The 20,803-nt window shown below is 43.0% G+C and overlaps 1 protein-coding gene across 12 annotated transcripts in view; it reads right to left on the bottom strand.

Moving 5' to 3' along the window:
* The window catches only part of PLEKHA6 (pleckstrin homology domain containing A6), a 194,986-nt gene that overhangs the window by 122,191 nt on the left and 51,992 nt on the right, over nucleotides 1-20,803 (bottom strand). Inside the window, exon 1 of one of the 12 annotated variants that reach the window (XM_081866307.1) lies at nucleotides 9,326-9,666. The exons of the other annotated variants lie outside the window; for them this stretch is intronic. The gene's annotated coding sequence lies outside the window, so the exon portion shown is untranslated. Of the gene's footprint in view, nucleotides 1-9,325; nucleotides 9,667-20,803 lie in introns of those variants that run through there. 12 annotated transcript variants of the gene reach the window in all.

Here is a 20,803-nt window from a genome sequence, read left to right as displayed (position 1 = left end):
TTGTCCACACCTTGGCCAGGAGAAGTCAGCCCAAGATTACAAGAACTGTTTGCCAAGCTCAGTTTTACTGCTTTCACCACCTAGATATTCTTTGGGATTGAAGGAGAACTGAGGCCATTAAGAGTTTACCTGAGGAAATGGTAATGCGATCCTCACAGAGTCCACAATTTCATCAGGATAAAGGACAATGCAATGAACTCCTAAATCGGTACCACTTGCTCAGTGATACAGTAATCCCTTACTATGGGTGCATTTTCCTTATTTTAACACTGGAAGGAGTAACAAGCAAGCCTAAGAGCAGGAAATGTGATCAGCAGGTAGCTTTCATGGATCATCTGGCTCTTCCACTCTTGACCAACTGTGTTTCAAAATGTCGCTGTGATAAACAAGAGGAAACGTGTGGCACGAGACATCTATTTGCATCTCAACCAAGCAGGCATTTCTACAGCCATGTTGCAGTTATTTCCAAACCTGCTTTGAAGATTGCCAGACAGTGCAAGACTGAGTAATAACAGTAATCATCAGCTTTAATTAGTGGCCCTTCTGATATCCTTGGGGCACTGCCCCTTTAAACAAAACCTCATGGTCAGATGTGCCAAGAAAGGGGGGGAGGCCACCCTCAGCTCCCAACCTGGAATGACATTCCTTGCCCGATTATCATTACCAGAAGCAACATGAAAGAGAGAAAGAGGCCAAGCGAAGTGGCCGGTGCCAGAAATAGACAAGAGAGCTTTAGCGAGCGCTAGCAGCCACCTGTGCTGTACAAGGACAGCACATCAGTGTTAGTAAACAAACCGGCAAGCAGCAGGCCTCAGATGGCACCAGCAGCAGAGCAGGACAAGGAAGTCAGGGAGGGAGGTGGCAGCAGCAAGAACGTTTGCTGCCACCCACATATTTTTTAAAAATCACTTGTTTGTTTGTGTCTCCTTCTTTTTAACGGATGTTGTGATGATTCAAAAGGAGCCAGTCACACACCTTGGTGCCAAGGTGTGGGTTGACGAAAAAAGCCCACACAACTGGGCGAGGCAAGCGGCGGTTACTCTGCTGCCTTATCTTGATGGCAGCTCAAGATTAAGGCACGATGTACTGTTTACTCTGGCTCACCTTGCAAGCTGCCTCCCCAAAGGCGGTTTTACTGCTCTGCGGCGCCAGACTGCATGGATGGCCCTTCTTCCTCATGCTCCCTGCAGGGGGGATTTTAACTCTTGTTCCCATTGGGAAGACTTCTCCCTGCTGTTGTTGTTTTGCAGGGTTGCAAACTATGCCTAGCACCTGAACTTTGCTGCCATCGGAACCAAGGCGGGCCCTAAACGTTAAGGCACAGTGACTCAGATGAGGTATACCATTCAAGACAGCACATTCCCTGTTAATTCAGTCATTTTACCACTGTGGGGAACACCGTTTGGATGTTCTGCCTCAGGCGGCAGCAGATTTTGAGCTGCCTCTGAATGGAACAGCTGCCAGACTCTCCAAGTTCCTCTATTTTCCAGGGACAGTCCCAGATTTACAGAAGCTGCCCTGGTTTCTGATTTGATCTCGGAATGTCCCGCTTTTCCTTAGGACATCCCTATTTTCATCAGATGTTGGAGGATATTCTACCCATAGCAAGGGGTTTATATTGTATTGTCCCTGGGATGGAAGCACAACCAGAGTCCAGTTGAATTGAAATAACACAGAGAGAATTTGGGCCCATATTGTTAGTTTCTGTAGGGAATCAGCTTTAACACAAGCAGCAAGAAATCCCAAGTAAGGGTGCTGCTTTGCAGCATCTTGAGGTATCTTGGGCAGCCCATCAAATGGAAAAAGTCACGTAGATGCCATGTATCATATCTGATTCTCCTAATGTAGAATTTGGCCCTGCTAATGCAATGGTTTTACATACCCTTGAACATTTCTCCAATGAAAATATGAACATCCCAATCCATAATGATAATTTTACTATTTATACACCACACATCTTACTGGGTTGCCCCAGCCACTCTGGGGACAGCTTCCAACATATATACAAACATAATAAAGCATTAAAAATTAAAAAACTTTCCTATACAGGATTGCGTCCAGACGGCTTGGGGGTTGGCTAACTCCATACCCTCCAACATTTCTACAATGAAAATAGGGACGTCCTAAGGAAAAGCGGGACATTCCGAGATCAAATCAGAAACCGGGATGGCTTCTTTAAATAAGGGAAGTCCCTAGAAAATAGGGACACTTGGAGAGTTTGCTTTTATTGCTTTATTTTAGATGGTTGTTCTAGTTGTTCACTAAGTGAAGCTGTCCTACGTCAGAAGCCCCGAGGAGATGTCCTGAAAGGGGCTGGTCAGATCAGAAGAAGGGATGGGAGGATCTTGAAAAGTTGCCAGCTGATGACCTAAGGGAGGGGACTCATCAGGTTGGAGCTAGCTGTGTCTGTGCCCCAAAAACATCAGAGCTGCTGGAGGAAGACACTGTAGGTGAGGATTCTGATCCCAGGGAGGTTGTCACCCCTTGCCAAGCCACCCCCTGCCAGCCTCAGTCGCAGTCCCAATACCACCCACTCTACCTCTGAGCTTGGCACCACCACCTTCAGCAACCCCAGTGATGAACATCTGCCTACCCAGGAGGCACCCAGTCTGGCTCCGAGCTGCTGTTGCCACCTTCTGTGTCGCCTAGGACACAGACAAGTACAAACAGACAGCTCGTGTCCAGCTCAGTAGGAGGAATTCCTGCTTCCTTGGCCAATCCCAAGACGCATCTTGCTTGCTGCACTGAAACTGTGCCTGCACCACTTCCTTATGTTATGTTAGCTGATGGACCAATGTCTTCGCTTGCTTGGTCATGCCATGCACCTGCTGCTCATGTGTCCCATGTACCGTACTGATTTGGACATTAACATTTTTAGCAAAAAACAAAATCTGAGTCTGAGTACTTCCTCCAGCATGAGCCGTGCATGACACAGTGTACTCTGGATCAGAGGAAGAGCAGGGTACAAAAACATATCATAGGTAAATAAAATTAATGAATCACGTTTGCATAATGTTTCACCACCAGAAGTTAGCCCAAGTGTATTAACCAATTGTGTTGCAATGACCCATGAGCCGATACTGGATGACTACAGGTGTGGATGAGGAAGCAGGTTACAGGTAGCCATAAAGCATTAGAGAATCATAGAGTTGGAAGGGACCAAGGGTCATCTGGTCCAACCCCTGCAATGCAGGAATCTCAACTAAAGTATCTATAACATATGGACATGCAACCTCTGCTGAAAAAGCACCCATGAAGGAGAGTCCACCACCTTCTGAGGGTGTGCTTTCCACTTCTGAACAGCTCTTATCCTTAAAAAGTTCTTCCGGGTGTTTAGTTGGAATCTCCTTTCTTGTAATCCATTGGCATAGGTCATAGCCTCTGGAGCAGGAGAAAACAAGCTTGCTCCATCTTCTATGTGACAGCTCTTAAGATATTAGAAGATGACTATCATATCTCCTCTCAGTCTCCTCTTTTCCAGGGTAAGCATACCCAATTCCCTCAACCGTTCTTCATAAGGCTTGGTTTCCAGACCCTTGATCATCTTGGTTGCGGTCCTCTGCACACGTTCCAGCTTGTCAATATCCTTCTTAAACTGTGTCACCCAGAACTGGGTGCGGTACTCCAGATGTGGTCTGACCAAGGCAGTGGCGAAGCTGCATGCTCCACTACCGTGGGCAGAGAGCAGGTGGGGGTGTGGCGCAAATCCCAGGGGCGTGGCACGCTGCCCGCCAGGGCATGACACATGTTCTGGGGGCATGGCACCCAGCGCACAGGGGAGTGACGTGTGTCTGGGGGAGCTGCCACGATGGCACCCTACCGGAATGGTGGTGCCGGGGGCAGTCTGCTCCCTCCGCACCCCCACTCCTCTGCCAGTGGACCAAGGCAAAATTGAGCAGTACTATTACTTCCCCTGTGTCCAACTATACTTCTCTGGGTACAGCACAGCCTAGAATAGAATTGGAATTTTTGCAGATACAACCATAGGACAAGAACATCACATCCAGTTCATTTACCTGGTGGTAGCCAATCAAGGAAGATCCAGAGGGAGGGGAGTCCCAAAAATCTATCTTCTAGATTATTTTCTCTCTTTTTTGCCAAGAATGCCATTCCTGGGTCAGATTATGTGGAAATCCTATCCAGCCTTTGGAACCGAGGGACTAACACTGTGTCAATAAGCATATTGATAAATTCGGAGCTGCAACAGGCAGGTAGCCATCAAGGCATTAACCAGCCCTGCTGAAACACATTCCACACACCCCTCTAGCTTCCCATGAGTATGGATGGGGGTGAGGACTGATTTAGTTCAACCCAGCCTGCAAAATCAGTAACTTTTATAGGAGTGGGGGCATTTTCCAGAGAGGAAATTAGGTTTAATTGCAAGCTCAATTAAGGCAAAGGGAGTGATTGCAACTGAGCAGATTGATTAAAAAGTGGGAGAGGTTGGGTGAATTAATGTTGATCGAAGTCCAAGCTGATTAACCTGTAAAATTGGCATCATGTAACTTTTCTTTTTCAGATGCCAAGACAACTGGAGATTCCAATATTTAAAATAAATGAATCAGCCCTCTAAAAGTAATTATGTGTGCTTTACACTGTGACATTAAATATGTTTTCACTTATTTGCTTAAACTGCAATCCTAGAAGGATTTCCGTGGAGTTAAATCTCACTGAAATCAATGGGGCTTACTTCCAAGTAGACATTTTAAGATTGGTCTGTTAGCTTTCTAGGATATGTATTGTGTCTGGAACAAAATGAAAAATCCAAGCCAGACAGGCTGCATTCACTGAGGGACTAAATATTATTGGATTTTCTCCCCCCTCCCCCCCCAAAAAGTTAGCCTTTCTTAAGAATTGGCAAATTTGAATAATATTAGAGAATTCCTACACTCAGTTCTAAACATAAAATGCAAACCAGGAGCTTTGAGTGTACAGATAGAAAGCAGCTTACCTTTCAAATTCTCTTTCTGGCCCTGACAGCCAGCAATCGACAAAAGGGGATTGGCTTACTAGTTCCTGATTTGTATGGCTTCTGTGTGTCAAGCGTGCAGAAGCAGGATGTCAAAAACCTTCCAGTCTAGCTCCTCTCCCATTGTCACAGCAGCCAAGACCTGTAATGGGCTTTTTCAGCAGCTCCCAGTTCAGATGGAAGTTTTCATTATGAAATGGTATTGGAGCAGTATGAAAATTAATACAGTGGTACCTTGGGTTAAGTACTTAATTCGTTCCGGAGGTCCGTACTTAACCTGAAACTGTTCTTAACCTGAGGTACCACTTTAGCTAATGGGGCCTCCCGCTGCCGCTGCGCTGCCGGAGCACGATTTCTGTTCTCATCCTGAAGCAAAGTTCTTAACCTGAGGTACTATTTCTGGGTTAGCGGAGTCTGTAACCTGAAGTGTCTGTAACCTGAAGTGCCTGTAACCTGAGGTACCACTGTACAAGGTTAGGGCTGGAGAGACTGGGGTGCATAGTCACCCTGCACATTTACGTACGTATGCATTCAAACAAACACACAAGAGTTGAGACCACAAGAAGGGCCTGCTGGATCAGGCCAATGGCCCATCTAGTCCTGCATCCTGTTCTCACAGTGGCCAGCCAGATGCCTAGGGAAAGCCAGCAAGCAGGACATGTGGGCCACAGCACACTGCCCACCTGCAATGCTGAGTAACTGGTATTCAGCAACATATTGCCTCTGATCGTGGACATGGAACATAGCCATCATGGCTAGGAGCTGTTGATAGTCTTGTTCTCCATTAATTTGCCGAATCCTTTTTAATCTTCTTCATGAACACTTTTAAGTGGCTAATGCTCTAGCTCTAAACACAGTACTAGGTAAGGTACAAATCTCTTTGCTTGTGGGGAGGGAAGAAAAATGTTTGCTTAACCTGTTTTGATATCATTGCTATAGTTATAATAAACTATCAAGACACAGCACCCACCACTTGCTATTACGATAAACTGCTCCCCCTTTCCTTTATTTCTTTATTTCTGCACTGAATGCATGCAAGCTTGCCTTAGGAACTTGGATGTGATTCTCCTACCCACCATCACCCAAATGGCACTTCTGCATAATGAATGATGCCCTCCAGCTGTAAAGGAGATGAAACCCAAGACTAGTAGGTTTTGCAAACCGTAGGTCTGTCCCATCCCCAACCACAAACACAAAATTGTGATACAGAATTCCAAGTGAGCCACAGAGAACCAAGCTCATCCCTATATACTGTACATAGCCTTGCTCTCTTTGTCTGCCTAGCATGCCTGGATATCATTTCTTGATGATCGTGGCAAAGAGACAGGACCCAAAAACTTCATAACACAACCTCTCAGCTCTTAAGTATGTCTTGGTTCAGCATTATATCACTATTCAGTGTGTTGGTTGCAGCATAGAAAGGAAGCACTCTGCAGGACATTCATATGAATGCACCTAGGCCCAATGGAGACAAACTTGCAAACCCTGATGCTCACAATAAATCCTCTGAGATTTTGTAGATCTAAGAGTGCCATTTCCTCAACAACATCCACTAAGATATTTGGTATCTCAAACGTTTTCCAATGTTCATTAGAGGACAATTAAACCCTCTTATTTTATATCTAAAGTCTTTAAGACACCCAAGTTGACATGTTAATGAGCAAATCCTGTATCCATGCAGTCTCATGGTATGCCCCACCAAGGTTTTGAAATCTCAACTTCAAATTCATTTTTTTACAGCTGAAAAAGCATGTTTTCATATAAGATGTGACATTCTAAATTGCATCAGGGCCATCTCAGTTCCAAAATACCAATTTTGAAAACAAAGTTGTCCAACAGATTTCAAGTAAGTACCATGGCAGGTAAAGCAGTAGATTAAAAAATGAATAAATCAGTACACACCAGCAACATGAAGCACCTTAAAGAGAGTTGGCATTGTACCATTAAGTGGGCACACTTGGGCACCGATCTTCTGTCATAATGTTGACACAGGCCAGTAAGTTTTCACTTTGATTTGGCTGTATGACTGCAGATGTTGTGTATGGTTGTGGACATCTTTCCCTATGACACATGCATTTCAAACCCAGATTTCATATTCACTTTTTAAGAAACTTGCTAGGAATGTAGTATTTCTCCCTGCTGTAAAACATCTTCTGAAAAAGCTGTTCAAAGAGAGACCTCTGCCTTTTATCTCAGGATTTAGTCACTGGCATTGTTCACTAGGCTAGAAATATTTCTTTTGCTCAGAGTACACGTCTGTAGATGACAACAGTATCAAATCATAGTTACTGTATTCATTTATTAATCATATATATTAGTTGCTTTGCCATTAGGTTCTCGGGGCAACTTACAAGCAAAGCTAACAATCACACGAAAGCAGCAAGAAAACAAAACACAAAGGGTGCAATCCAGGCAAAGTTAAGCCCTTTGGGTCCCTTCCAACTCTACAATTTTATGATTCTGGATGGCTAAGCAAGTGCTTACATCACTTTCACTGGAGTCAATGGCAGTAGGTGCTTGGTTTGGGGTGCCTATAGTATAATTTTCAAAAATAAAAACTGTAGACCTGAACGGGTAAATAAAATTAAAGTTGCAATCCTATACGCACTTACCTGGGAGAGTTGTGATTGCAGTGGGACTAATGCCAGAGCAAACATGCATTGGATCACACTGCCAGTCCTACCTTTTGCTCCAAAGGCAGAGTCCCCCAGCATCAGCCTTGCCACAGATTAACTCACTGACAGAATCTATAACCAGAGTCTGTGTGTTCTCAGCTATCAGCTATCAGGAATGCCCCCTCACATTTCAGATGAAAAATAGGTATTTTATTGTGGAACATGGTGAATAAAGCATTGAATAGTTTGGGGCAGTGAGCACATCAACAAGGGCCTGGTGACACACGGCATCAAGTAATCCATTCACTAATATGCATTTCCCTAAAACCCAAAAAGCCCCTTTTACATTTAGTTGAGAATGTGTATATGTTTACTTTAGAGATATAATATTGGAAAATTAGATAATAAGAATGGAAATAAGGGAATAAATTTGCTGGGAAACCTTTCTTTTGGCTAGGAACGCAGGAGCGGGGGATGTGAGGGAGTCCAAAGAAGTTAAGAAGACTATGTTAAAAGATATGTTATATTGTATTGTTTATTGGAATTGTAACTAAATTAAAAAATTGCTAATAAATATATTATAAAAAAATAATAATAAAAATACATTAAAATGTCACACATTAAAAACTTCAAAAAAAAGAAAAAAAGAAAAGAGAATGTGTATATGTTTACAGTTACACATTTTGCCCGGGAAACGCTAACATATTTCAAGGCGACAGACTCTGTGCAGCAACAAATTTTGAATTCCACTTCCTGATCATGATGGCAGTGTGCCAGCCAGATAGGTACAGTTTCAGGTAACCTCCCATATGGGTATAAACCCAATGCACCAGTAATCTGAACACACGGGTACAAAGCAGGTATATCGACGGGGAGTGTGTCACTTGAAAGGCACCTGTAAAAACCCTGCACAGCAAGGTCAGCTGTCAAAAATCACTGGACCAACCCCATTAGGGCAAAAGCCCGTTGACTCTTGGGAACAGATACTGGAGCATTTCCATCCTTTCAACAAGCTTCAGCTGAAACTATCCCATCTATTGCTGGCAAACTAGACAAATGCCATTTGTACAGCAGCAATACCCCCCAACAAAAGCTCATATGCAACCACACATAGTAAAAAAGAGAACCACATCACTCTGTGCTGCCTTCAGTTATCCAAGATCTTCACTGCGGGGTCACCTCCTGCAGCCCCCCAAAAGAGTCCCTTTAGTGCTGAGCACACAAATGCCTTGTGTGTGTGTTAAGCAACTTCCAAAGCTACTGAACAAACAATGCAAGGATTCAGGTGCAAAAACCAAGGCCGGGAGTCTTAGAACTTACATCAAGCTGGCATTCAATAGCATACAAAGCACATATTATTTTAAAAGCAAAGCAGCAGGGAAGGAACTGCAAAAATGCCGCGGCTTCCACCTCCAAGCTCTGACCCCTGCCTTGAGCAGTTTTCAAACACTCTTGGTTGTATTACTAGAGCTTAAGTTCATCTCTAGATAACACTGAAGGTTCTGGGCACATCAAACCCCAATCCGGACTCGCATCCATGAGGACTAGCCGCAGTTGTTTAAACACACCTGCCATTTCCTGCCATCTTTTGTCACCACCACCGGGTGTATAAAAACTAGCTGACAAGCACACCTAAACCCTGCTGGCTGGCTGGATCACACAGTCCGGAGAAGCAGCAAGAGTCTATCTTTTTGTGAAGTCAAAAAGTACAACCGTCAACAAACGGAACACCTGGATTTACCTTCAAGGAAGAGGCGGCAGCATCCCTCAGTGCTGAGACGCGAGGAGGTTAAAAATAAAAATAAGCCTCTTGCAGGGCAGGGTCCAACGTGGAGGTTGGGTAAAAGACAGCTGGGTGGGGCGGGGGGAGCGGGAAAAACTCTTGCTGAAGAAATGAGAAAGTAAAGGAGAAGAGAAGCGCTCACAGCTTCTTCCTCCGTCCCGGGAGATCCGTCAGCGAAAAGGCAGCGTGCAACATCCAAAGGCTAGCAGGAACTAGAAGAGTGATAAAGTAGGTCTGAAATCTGAAACTGCAGGTTGGGCCAGTCATATATAAACACACGCATACACACACACCCATTCAGTCTCCTCTCTCTCTCTCTCTCTCTCTCGCCACCCCTCTGTGCTCGCTTAGTAATAGCTAAGGCAGCCCTCTAGCTGCGCGCCGGAAAACTGGAGAGACGCTCCAAGACAATCGTGCCAGGGAAAGAGCGAGGCAGGGACCTGTCAAAAGCAAACCCACACGCCGTTCCCAGCCACGCAAAGTCTGCAACAAAAGCCGATTAAATGCTCAGGCGAGGGGCGTCAAACTGACATTCCATTTATCTTCGCTTTGGGAAAGTGCTTTTACGTTGCTAAGGGAGAAGCAGTATTCCAGAAGGTGCATAGATAAATTATTATTATTATTATTATTATTATTATTATTATTATTATTATTATTATTAATAAAAGAAGCAGCATTGCACTGAAGCTTCTCATTCATAAGTTTTAAAGTAATTTGCTGGGGGTGGGCGGGTATGCTGGGAGAAGGAGAGAGAAATTAGGTGTCTCAAATTTATGAATCAAAGTGGGTGAGCTATTTAAATGTTAAATCTGAAAATTGCAAAGCCTTGGGAATCTGCAAAGCACTCTCAACTTGGTTTTTCTTTTTAAAAAGTTATTAAGGTTTATTATTTCATTTGTAACAAAAACCTATGCGTGTCTACTCAGATTGAAGTCCCATTAAGTTCAGTGGTGCTTACTCCCAGAGAGATTAAATTAGGGTTGCAGCCATATAATGTCATCCTTTGCATGTAGACTCAGAAGTATGTTCCATTTTATTCAATAGGGCTTACTCCCGGGTAAAAGTGCATAGGATTGCAGCCGTAATTACTTGATAAATGATAACTGGGTTAATTCATCAAGTGCTTAAACAATTGAACGTTCCAAACAATATGGCTTTGTTACTCAATCAATTAATAATTATAAAGAGATTGACTGAATAAATAGCAGTTAATTAATGCACATCACCTTTTATTTTACAGAAGAAAGGGAAAAGAGGTTAAAAAAAACACCCACAGAGGAACATGATCAGCCAGAGGTCTACAGTGTGGGATAACCAGCCTCACGCTTAAGTCTAATTCATAACCATCATGCTTAAGTCTAATTAATGCTTGAAGGGGTTAATGCCATAGAGTACAGTACATTGTCCTGCCAGGATTAGCTCACCTTGGAATGGACTAGGTAATCAAGACTTTGTTCCTCCAGTACACCTGAAAAGCTTAACCTGTGAGGTCTAAACTGGGACTCAGCTAGATTGGTAAAGAAAAAGTGTTTATACATGTTGTACATGCGATAGAACACTGTGACACCAGATGGCGCTGTGGAGTCCTGTCTTTCCCTACCAGATTTCCCTGTATGAGTTTACGATGCATTTAACTGAATCACTTATTTGACGTGTCTAGATCCAGCCCTGTTTGTTCCAATCTCAGGACACATGGTTCTAGCAAGCTTCTCTTGTGTCCAATAATTTAGGAACTTTCACCAATGTAAGCCAAGTTCCCACACTTTACTTCGTTGCATGTTTTGAGATTTTAGATCGCACCAAAGAGTACTTGCCCCAAACTTGGATTTTGTCATTCAGGAATTCTCCTTTATTATCTACTTTTCCCTTACCAACATATATAGGAGGTCAGTCATTGTCCAAGAAACCACACACTACAGCTTTCTTCTTGAGAGCCAGTGTGGTTTAGTGGTTAAGAGCGGTAGTCTCATAATCTGGGGAACCGGGTTCGTGTCTCCGCTCCTCCACATGCAGCTGCTGGGTGACCTTGGGCCAGGCACACTTCTTTGAAGTCTCTCAGCCCCACTCACCTCACAGAGTGTTTGTTGTGGGGGAGGAAGGGAAAGGAGAATGTTAGCCGCTTTGAGACTCCTTAAAGGGAGTGAAAGGCGGGATATCAAATCCAAGCTCTTCTTCTTCTTCTTCTTCTTCTTCTGCCCCCTCAAAATCTTCTTGGCACAAATGTTTTATTAATATAACATACAAATGTACTATGAAAGATTTCTAATGAAAAGACATCAAAGTGAAGAACGTCAAAACTTGAAATCCCAAATTACACTTGTGGCTGGAGGATTAAGAAGCAAGTCCCACAATAATTTGAAAGGAGCATTTCCTGAATGTGATGTTGATATAAAAGTTCCTTGTGCTTGACTTCTCTTCCTTTCCCCAAATTTAGTTAACCATCTATTACTTCCAAAGAACAATTCAAAAAATTGCTATATGGGCTAAACACAATGAACAATGGGAACTGATACATCATCATAAATTTGTGGATGTGCACAGTTCCTGAAACTCACTCGCAACAAATTGGGAAAGTATTTGTGTTAATCTCGAATCAGTGCTAGCAGGAATTAGGCTGCAGTCTCAGGTCCTTGCAAGCCACCCCCTCCTTGCAAAATTCTGCATTGAATTTATTTGTTTATGCCTGTATCCTGCCATCCCTCCAAAGAGCTCAAGACTGCATACACCATTCCCTGCTCCCCTGATTTTATCTTCACAATAGCCCTGGGAGGTAGGTTAGGCTGAGAACAAAGCTTCATAGCTGAGCAGGAATTTGAACCCAGATTTTGGTGGCCCAAGCCTAGTCCAGACTGTACACTGCCACACTGGCTCTCTGCATTAACCTGCATGCAAGTCATTAAATACAGACCACTCTGCACGCAAACAGAGCCCCCAAATCTCATGGGATAATTAAAGTTCCTAGTCCATGTCCCTGTTATTCAGGATGCTTGTATACAATGGGATATTCAACTTGAGAAATTCTGAGCCAGCTGGCTCAAATATACCACACTGTGTCATTTTAAATGGAGCTTGCTTTCAAAGAACTGCTAAAATTACTTGACATTTATTTTCAGCCAAACAGCAAGCATGCCTGCTCCATGGGTTTGCATTTAAAATCGGATGGAGTTTACCCACAATCTGGCCATTGTTAAAAGGCAAACTAATTCATCTGAGTGCTTTTGAGAAAGCTTCCTTGCTGGAGGGAACAATCCTTTCATGGTGGCAGGGAAATGGAACTAGATGACCTGGAAAGACATTTCCAGAGTTTATTTTTACCCTGCTAACATCTTCCTCCTATTTCTGTCAGAAACAACGGGAGAAGATTTGCCCACAGTCCAGTTGTTCTTCACTGATCCTGCGGAAGCATCCTTGGAAAGCCAAGCAGACTGCTTTTCAGGATCTGGATCATGCTGATTCTGTCCATCCATCTGTCTCAGGAGACAATGGAGGAGAGAGGTCAAGCTGTTGGAAGGTTGCAGCGCCTGCTGTGGCTGTAGAGCCTGATGTGGGAGAGATCAGTTTTGTTGCATCTGGAGCAAATGAAGGCATCCAGTTGTGCTGCTGCAAATGCACCACGGCATTTTTCCTCTCTGTGCTCCTCCCAGCAGTCATTTCTCCTCTGGTCACTGCTGTGAATACACGACTTAACTGCCCGTCTCCAGGCACAGAGGTCATCTGCAAGGGATTCCCCCACATGGCAGGGTTGATGTTGCCAGCCTTCATGTCTCATTTGCAGACATCTTTGTAGCACAGAATTGGTCTGCCAATGGGCCTAGTGCCTGAAGCCAGCTCCCCCTAGAGCACGTCCTTGGGGATCCTGCCATCTTCTGTTCTGTGGCAGAGTAGACGTCGCTGAGACAGAAGTATGAGCATGCTGGGAATGTGGGCTTGGGAGAGCACATCTTTCTTTAGAATTCTGTCCTGCTATGTAATGCCCAGTCTATCTATATTAAAGGCATGGGGAATTGTAGACTGCAGAGATGTCACAGTCCAAACACAAGGAGGAGCGATGTAAGAAATCACAGGCCACATTATATCCCCTTATGACTTGCTTCCCGTTGTGCATGGAAGCACCAAGACAGGAGCACAAGATGCTCCCATGTAGTCCCATTCTTGACTAAAACGTTTAAAATTTATGTAAGCAAACCTCCCAAGACAGTAACAGATTGTTGGCCTCCAGGAAGACCAACAGAGAAATTAGGAGTGGACTGCTGATCCCATTCCCTGCTATACTGCTATGAAAAACTGAATGGCCAGATGTTCCCCTTCCCAAGACTGTATTTTGAATAGGTGAAACATAGCCTCATTCTCGGGGGCTTGATCAGTGGCATTTGGGGTCTTTGTTTCTCCTCACTGTTTCCAGAGGAACAAGAAAGGAGCACAAAGTAAGATGTTCTGGTCTTTCTAATTGTTGTGGTTTGGGAAAGCTTTGGATTATGGCTGTATTTTTTCCCAAGAAGTCCCATGCAAATAGTTGAGAAAACCTAGGTGGAGTTTTAAACATTTGGTGGTAAGCAGAAAGGCTTTGAATAAGTGCTACATGATCAACCAATTCCCCGTATAGAAATTTTGAAATTAACGTACAGTGTAGGAATGTAACTGTGTTGTACTTTTTGGTTGGGACAATACTGCCTTGTAACTAGATCTCACAATTCTTCAGGTGTGTATTGAATTTTTCTTTTCCTTTAAGGTTTAGTATTGATACAGTGCAAGTAATTTTTGAAAGTGCAACAAAAATGCAGACAAATGCAGGCCAGAGGTAGCCAATGTGGTACTTTCCAGATGTGCCTGTATTCACACTCTCATCCCTCATCTTGCTGGCTGGAACTAACTAGAGCTGGAGTTCATCAACATCTGGAGGGCACCATATTGACTATCCCTGATGCAGGACTGCAGTCAAATAGCTTTAAACATTTCAGTTTAAAGGGCTTCATACTCTCTGCAAAAGAAATAACAGAGGAGATAAAGGGTGCCATAAGTGATTCAACATAGTTTATTAATTTGTTTGTAAGGCTCCCATGAAAGTGTAAATGGTTTTATAATGGGCTTTTACACAACTATATATTAATTTTATTTTTTTCCATGAGAGCAGCGTGTGTTAATTTAGCTTAGCCAACCAAAGAAATTGGAAAGAGAAGCAGATTTAAAAAGACCCTCTTGACTAATATAGAAGATACTACAACCCGCATTTGGGCATCCATTTGCTATAGGCAAAGCACTGTAGGCCTTATTCCAAAATGTACCAGCCATGTGATAAAGATGAATACAGAGACTAAAAACCAAATAGAAATGGGCAGAAGGCAGGTGCTAACACTTACCTCACTGGCCACTGCATGGCCAGATTGTACGGATTGTAGACTCTCTATGAAGTTGCTGCCACTCCACAGTGAGTCTGTAAGCAGATACTAAGCTGCAGACAGTCTGCTGAATCTGTCCCAGTTGTACAACGATAGTTGCAATTTAACAACCACACCTGTTTGGTGACTTTTGAAAGAATGAGGCAAAATCTGGGTTAAGTACACAGGAGGTATTTCCACTCTGGAATGTACACTCAGGAGATGGCTAAGGTTATTGGCCAAGGCAGGCTGCAGCATTGCCTCACGCCAGCATTGCAGGGATCCCTATTTACTTCCTACAAGAGAAACTTACTCAGCAAAAGAAATAGTCTCAATGCCTCACAGAGAACAGAGCTTGGCTCTCCCTGCCTAGCCTTTGGCACAGGGCACAGGCTTAATGTGCTTGGCAGGATCTTCCCCTGTTGTTTTTGGAAGGGCTTCATTCACCTGCTCCCCAAATTGGGAATAGCTGCACAGCAGGTTTGCAGGGTAGAAGGATTTGCATGGGGCTGGGCAGGCAATTGAAGGGGTTCAAAAGGTAAGGGGTAAGAAGCTCTTGGAGTGTTATGCTGGCAGGAAGTTCATCAGTTGGCTTAAAGCAAACTGGCACTTCTATGTGTCTCTAGAGGTCTCTGTATACCCATTAAAATAGCCATAGCAGTAATCCAGGTTGAATGACTTATAGAATCACTGTCTGGTACCCAGGCAAAAGTCACACTTGCCACTTGCACTGCACCATTGTTGGGTGAACAGAAAAGCTCAGGGAGAATGAATGTGCAATCCCACCATTAGTGAGTGGCACATAAACTCTCATTCTTAAACTTTTGAACCTTCCTGGGTTATGGAAGTAGAGCAGAAGGCCTTTGGTTGGTTTTGCAATGAATCTGGGGGGCTCAGATGAAAGAAGATGCTTCACCCAAGCTCTTATTTCAAGAGATGAGTCAACAGTAATTTACCTGGCAACTTGTTGATGCTCAAATGTTTTGTGTCTTTTGTCTGTGAGGTAGGGGAAAAGGCACACACACATGAGTGGCACCATTAGGGTAATATTTTAAGGCAGAAATCCAGGGCACTACTCAGCAGAATGAGCAGCAAGGTCCTCAGATGTACCAAACCTGGCTTCCACATTCCCAAGTAAAGCAATAAACATCACCATCTAAAGAGGAGCTTCCTGAAAGACTGTTAAGATCAATCTAGATTTACCTAACTGCAGGAGTGGCACATGTGAGTACACACATTTGTGCACATGCACAAATGCACACACACACATTCATGTATGTCTCTTGATTTCCTTTTTAAAAAAAGAGGCCTAAGGAACACAGGTCTCTCCTAAGCCACCTGGGTGTTTATATCTATCTTATCTCACTGAAAATGAAATATCTGAGGAAGAGCCAGAGAGATGCACAGCTCCTTAATTAACTGCAGAGCCTGCTTTTTTACTTCTGTGAAAGATGCAGTATATCGTGTTTCGATCCATGCGGCTGCAGGCTCCTTGCAAGCTCCTCCTTGCACTTTCCTACCTACTGGAGGGCAGCAGGTGTTTTTGCCAGTTTGCTTTGTTCGCTGGCATGTTAAATTGCTGCTACTTTCTGATATGTCAAAGAGAGTTCTCTCTTTGGCATATTCAGATCTTGCTGTCACTCAAGCCTAGAGGCGAATCTCCATAATTCTGGCAGTGCCCTCAGACCAGGAATGCCATTGAACCAATAATCCCTGATGACTTAATCCCTTGGATTCATACCTTGGAAGAACAAATCTGACTTTGGAATTTCAACTGTTTTCAGGGATGTTGCAGTTCCACCATGCGACACTGACGCCAAGGACTCCACAGCAATGTGTCAATTCCACTGCTTTTACCTTGAGACATTCAATATTTGAGTCCTTTTGTTGACAAATCAAAGCACAAGGGCCTGGACTGCACACAATTGATTGGAAGACCCAGGGGCTGTTTAAAGAAAAACAACTTCTCCAGAACTCATGGAAAACAAAAAACTTGAAGCCATGGCTACGTATTGCCCAAAGGAGAAGCCCTTTCTAGTATTAGCATATAAACACCCATAGACACATCTCCATTTCCAAATGTCTCCAGCACATGTCTTTTCCCTACAGTGCCTTTGGGTAGATCCACACCATATATTTAAAGCACATTCAGTGCACATTTAAATAAAGTGACTACCCCCAAAGAATTATGGAGTGGCATTCATCTAAGAAGCCCCATCAGCAGAAACCCTGTGCAAGGACTTTTTCTTTTGCAAAGAAGCTCCCCACCTCCAAAATTGGCTATTGGGGGGGGCAGAAGAACCCCCAGGACAGTGCATGCACTGTGATCTCATATTACTTCTCAACCCAGCCAGGAAAAGCTGCTTTTTTAAGTGAACGAAGAACCATAATGCAAAATTACAAATATGCCACAATAGATCACATGGTCCACTGGAGGGCAGGGACTGGCAAGTCATCAAAAGTGCTGGGATCCAGCCCTTGGCTATAGGAGAGGCCATCCTGTTTATCACTAGGAAAACCATCTACTGTACTGTGTCTGCCAGGCTGATAATGAATATTCCTATTTTGGGGCTTGTTAGCTACCTGAGCTCTGCAATTTGCACAGCTCTCCAATTATGAACATTTACTCTCTATAAACAAGCAAGTATGTTTCTTTTTCATCTTTTAGAAATAAACTATTTTGCCCAGTAACAACTAGCACTAGCTTCTGACATACATAATGCACAAAGCTATCCATTAAAGAGCAGTGTATCGTGCAGCATTTTCTAAAGTTAGTAAAAACAAAACATCAAGATAGATGATAGATGATGATAGATAGATGGATAGATAGAGAGATAGATGATAGATAGATGATAGATAGATAGATAGATAGATAGATAGATAGATAGATAGATAGATAGATAGATGATAGATATAGACACACACACACACATTGTACACAGCATATCCTCATAGTTTTAATGTTCTCTTAAATTGTAAATTAATACATTTTATTTTGACAGATTATCCAAGAAATGTGCATTGTCCTATATGAAACCAGTGGGAACTTTGCTTTAAACTGGTGCTTTAAATGGGCCTTATTTCTACTGTAATTTCAGTTGTTAATTTAAATACCCTTGATTTCAATCAAACCACCTATGAACGAAGTATCTAGTGGCCGCGGAAACCCAGCCAGATGGGCGGGGTATAAATAAAAATTCTAATAGCCCAAAGCACTTGAATGGAAATATTATGAAGAATAATTGTTATATGCAATGGAAGTAATTTTTATTGGAATACTCATAAGTATATTGCAAGACAAAAGCCTTTACTCTGATGCATTTAAACATCCCCCCCAAAAAATCCAACTTTTTTTTCCAGAGTTCTCAGCATTATGATATAGATGTTGTTTTTATTGTACCAGAAATACTATTACCAGTACCACTTGCAACATATTTAAATACCTACTAGTGTCGCTTCCAAGTACTGCCAAAATATCTGCTGTTGTCAATGTAAATGGCCCTGTGAATCTGAAAAGGTAAAACTGATAACTCATGTTCTTATGCAATGCTCTTTTTATCATGATACATACCGGTATAACATTTTTACTGAACCCTTTTTAAGGAAATTCCCAGGAGGATCAACCCTGGCGATCAATGGGGTGACAGATGTTGCAACCAGAAATATTTTAGTTGATATTTTAGATTGTAAAATGCTATTTTGTTTATTGAATTGTTTTACCTTGTGGGCTTATAGCCGAATAAAGTATTATCTATCTATCTATCTATCTATCTATCTATCTATCTATCCCAGGAGGATCATGTGCATTTCATGCTTTTTTTATTCCTTCCTGATCAGAATGCATTCATCTCTTCCAGGCTAGCTACATATTGCACTGCTTCATGTAAAATTCACCAGGGATTAATTTTAGTAAACTCATAATTTCATTTTCTATGCCTGGCATTCTATTGCATGACACAGATACTTGTAATTTTTATAGCTGCATTTTTTATTTTCTTTCATCTGCTATTATTTTCTATATTTGTACAAACTTCCTTTTTGAATACTGGTAATTGACCATAATAATGAGATTGGTGGATGGATGGACTGATTGCAAGACACAACAACTCACAAGATTTACATTTTTAGAAAAAGACATCAGAGTGCTGGGGGAAAATACAAACATACTAATTTTAGCATGCTCAGGGAATTACACATCTACATGTGCAATCTAAATAGAATACTATTTTCAGGAACTGAAAGTGGGATGTGAGAACGCAGTCCTGCCAACCAGACAGCAGCCTGTCACATCACTGAGACATTCCTAGAGGACAAACACAATATGCTCACCTGAAAGTCAACTGAAGGCTGTCTGTCTCTGCCAGTTCCTAACAAGACTGATCAATGCTTATTAATATGCTAGTTGGGTGTGGGATGAAGCCTAGATCAACAGCTCTTATCTGTTTCTCCCTCCTGAGAAAAAAAGCTGGGGAAGGAACGTGCCTGTCAAAGGTTCCCCTCTACCCCCAAGGCCACAGTCCTGGCATGCAAGGTCTTGCCCTCCTGACCTGAGATTTCAGGCACAACGAGGAACAGGCTGTTTAACTCCATCTCAGCTATTCTGTCTGGGAAAGAAGAATTTATTGTCTTGTGGTTTGGAGACCTTGATTCCTCCCTATGGAGAAGGAATCTGCTCATTGGCAAATTGTGGTCTCTCCCACCGGACAGTCAGGATCTGCCAACCTATTTGGAACTGAGGGCACATTACACATTTTGGAAAAGGGCCATGGGCATCACCCCATCTGGTTCCTTCTCACCCCACTCCCTCAGATTCCTCTCCTTCCCAAGAAAGAAAGGATACACACCTTTCTTCTGCTCTTTCTGGGCAATTTAAAGCTCCATGTCTGAGTGCCCTTGTTTGCTCCAGAGCTTTCCCCACAATACCTGCTCTTTAAAGTTCAACTGGAGCAAACGTCAATCTGCAGAAATGCTGAATTGATGTTTGCTCCGATTCAGCTTTAAAGAGGGAGTTCTTGTGGAAAAATCTCAGAGCTGGGGATGCTCAGACATGGAGCATTAAAGCACGGACCTCTGCCCTGGAAAGAGCAGGATAATCCCATACATATATTTTACCCAGACCACCATGGAAAAGCAAAGATTCTGTAGAATTAAAATGGAATTTGCATTATTTTGTTTTGGATCCTCCAATATCAGCATCAAATTAAAGCTCACATTGGTAGACTGCACAGGAAAAAAATAGTCAATCTGGTGCCTGCCAGATTGACTTATGGCACAAATCCCCATGGATATTCATGATTTTTCCATAGGGTGGTAGCAAAACCAGCAGCAAATCACAGAACACAATTGTAGTCACAGAGGTGACCTATGATTTGATGGTGGTTTTGAGAGAATACCTTGTGGGGGAGGGAAAGATCCATGCTACCAATCATGTTTTTGTGCCATGGCAGTGATAGACAGCACCAGATCCATGAGTTTTACAGTCAGTTGAGACAGTCCATGGGAGGAAATGTACAGTTGTACAGTACAGTAAATGTATAGTGAAAATGTACAGTTTTACTAGATCTCAAGTGTTTGTGTGTGCATATACTTTCTATCTGACTCCAATCCCTCTTTCTGCCCTCTGATTCATGCACCCCACTTCCTCTCCATTTGCTTTCCCCCCCAACAGTCTCCCAAACTGCCCCCTTTTCCCTCCTGCCTGCTCAGGAACTCAGCTTTCTGTTTAGCTAGCCAATTAACTCAGGTGCCAATTTACGGTAACTATTAAAAATCACATAGAGCTGAAAAAGAAAGTGGGAAAGAGAGTCATTCTTCCAGCTTTCGCTTCTTTTTGCTTTTCAGACAGTGGGAAAGAATACAACCACCCCACACAAGGAAGTGTTGAAGGCACCAGGGGAAGTCCTCAAGGGCACCACTTTGCCCAGACACACCACATTGCTGATCCCAGAACTAAATGCTGAGCTGCCCATTGTCATGGGCAGCACAGACACAGAAATGAGCCACAATGTAATGACCTACGATCAACTTGTGCTTCTCTACACCTGACACTTGGTTACTCGTG

The sequence above is a fragment of the Podarcis erhardii genome (assembly GCF_964252035.2).
Source record: "Podarcis erhardii genome assembly, chromosome: 6".
Taxonomy (NCBI): domain Eukaryota; kingdom Metazoa; phylum Chordata; class Lepidosauria; order Squamata; family Lacertidae; genus Podarcis; species Podarcis erhardii.
This window is presented reverse-complemented; position numbering and strand designations above follow the sequence as displayed.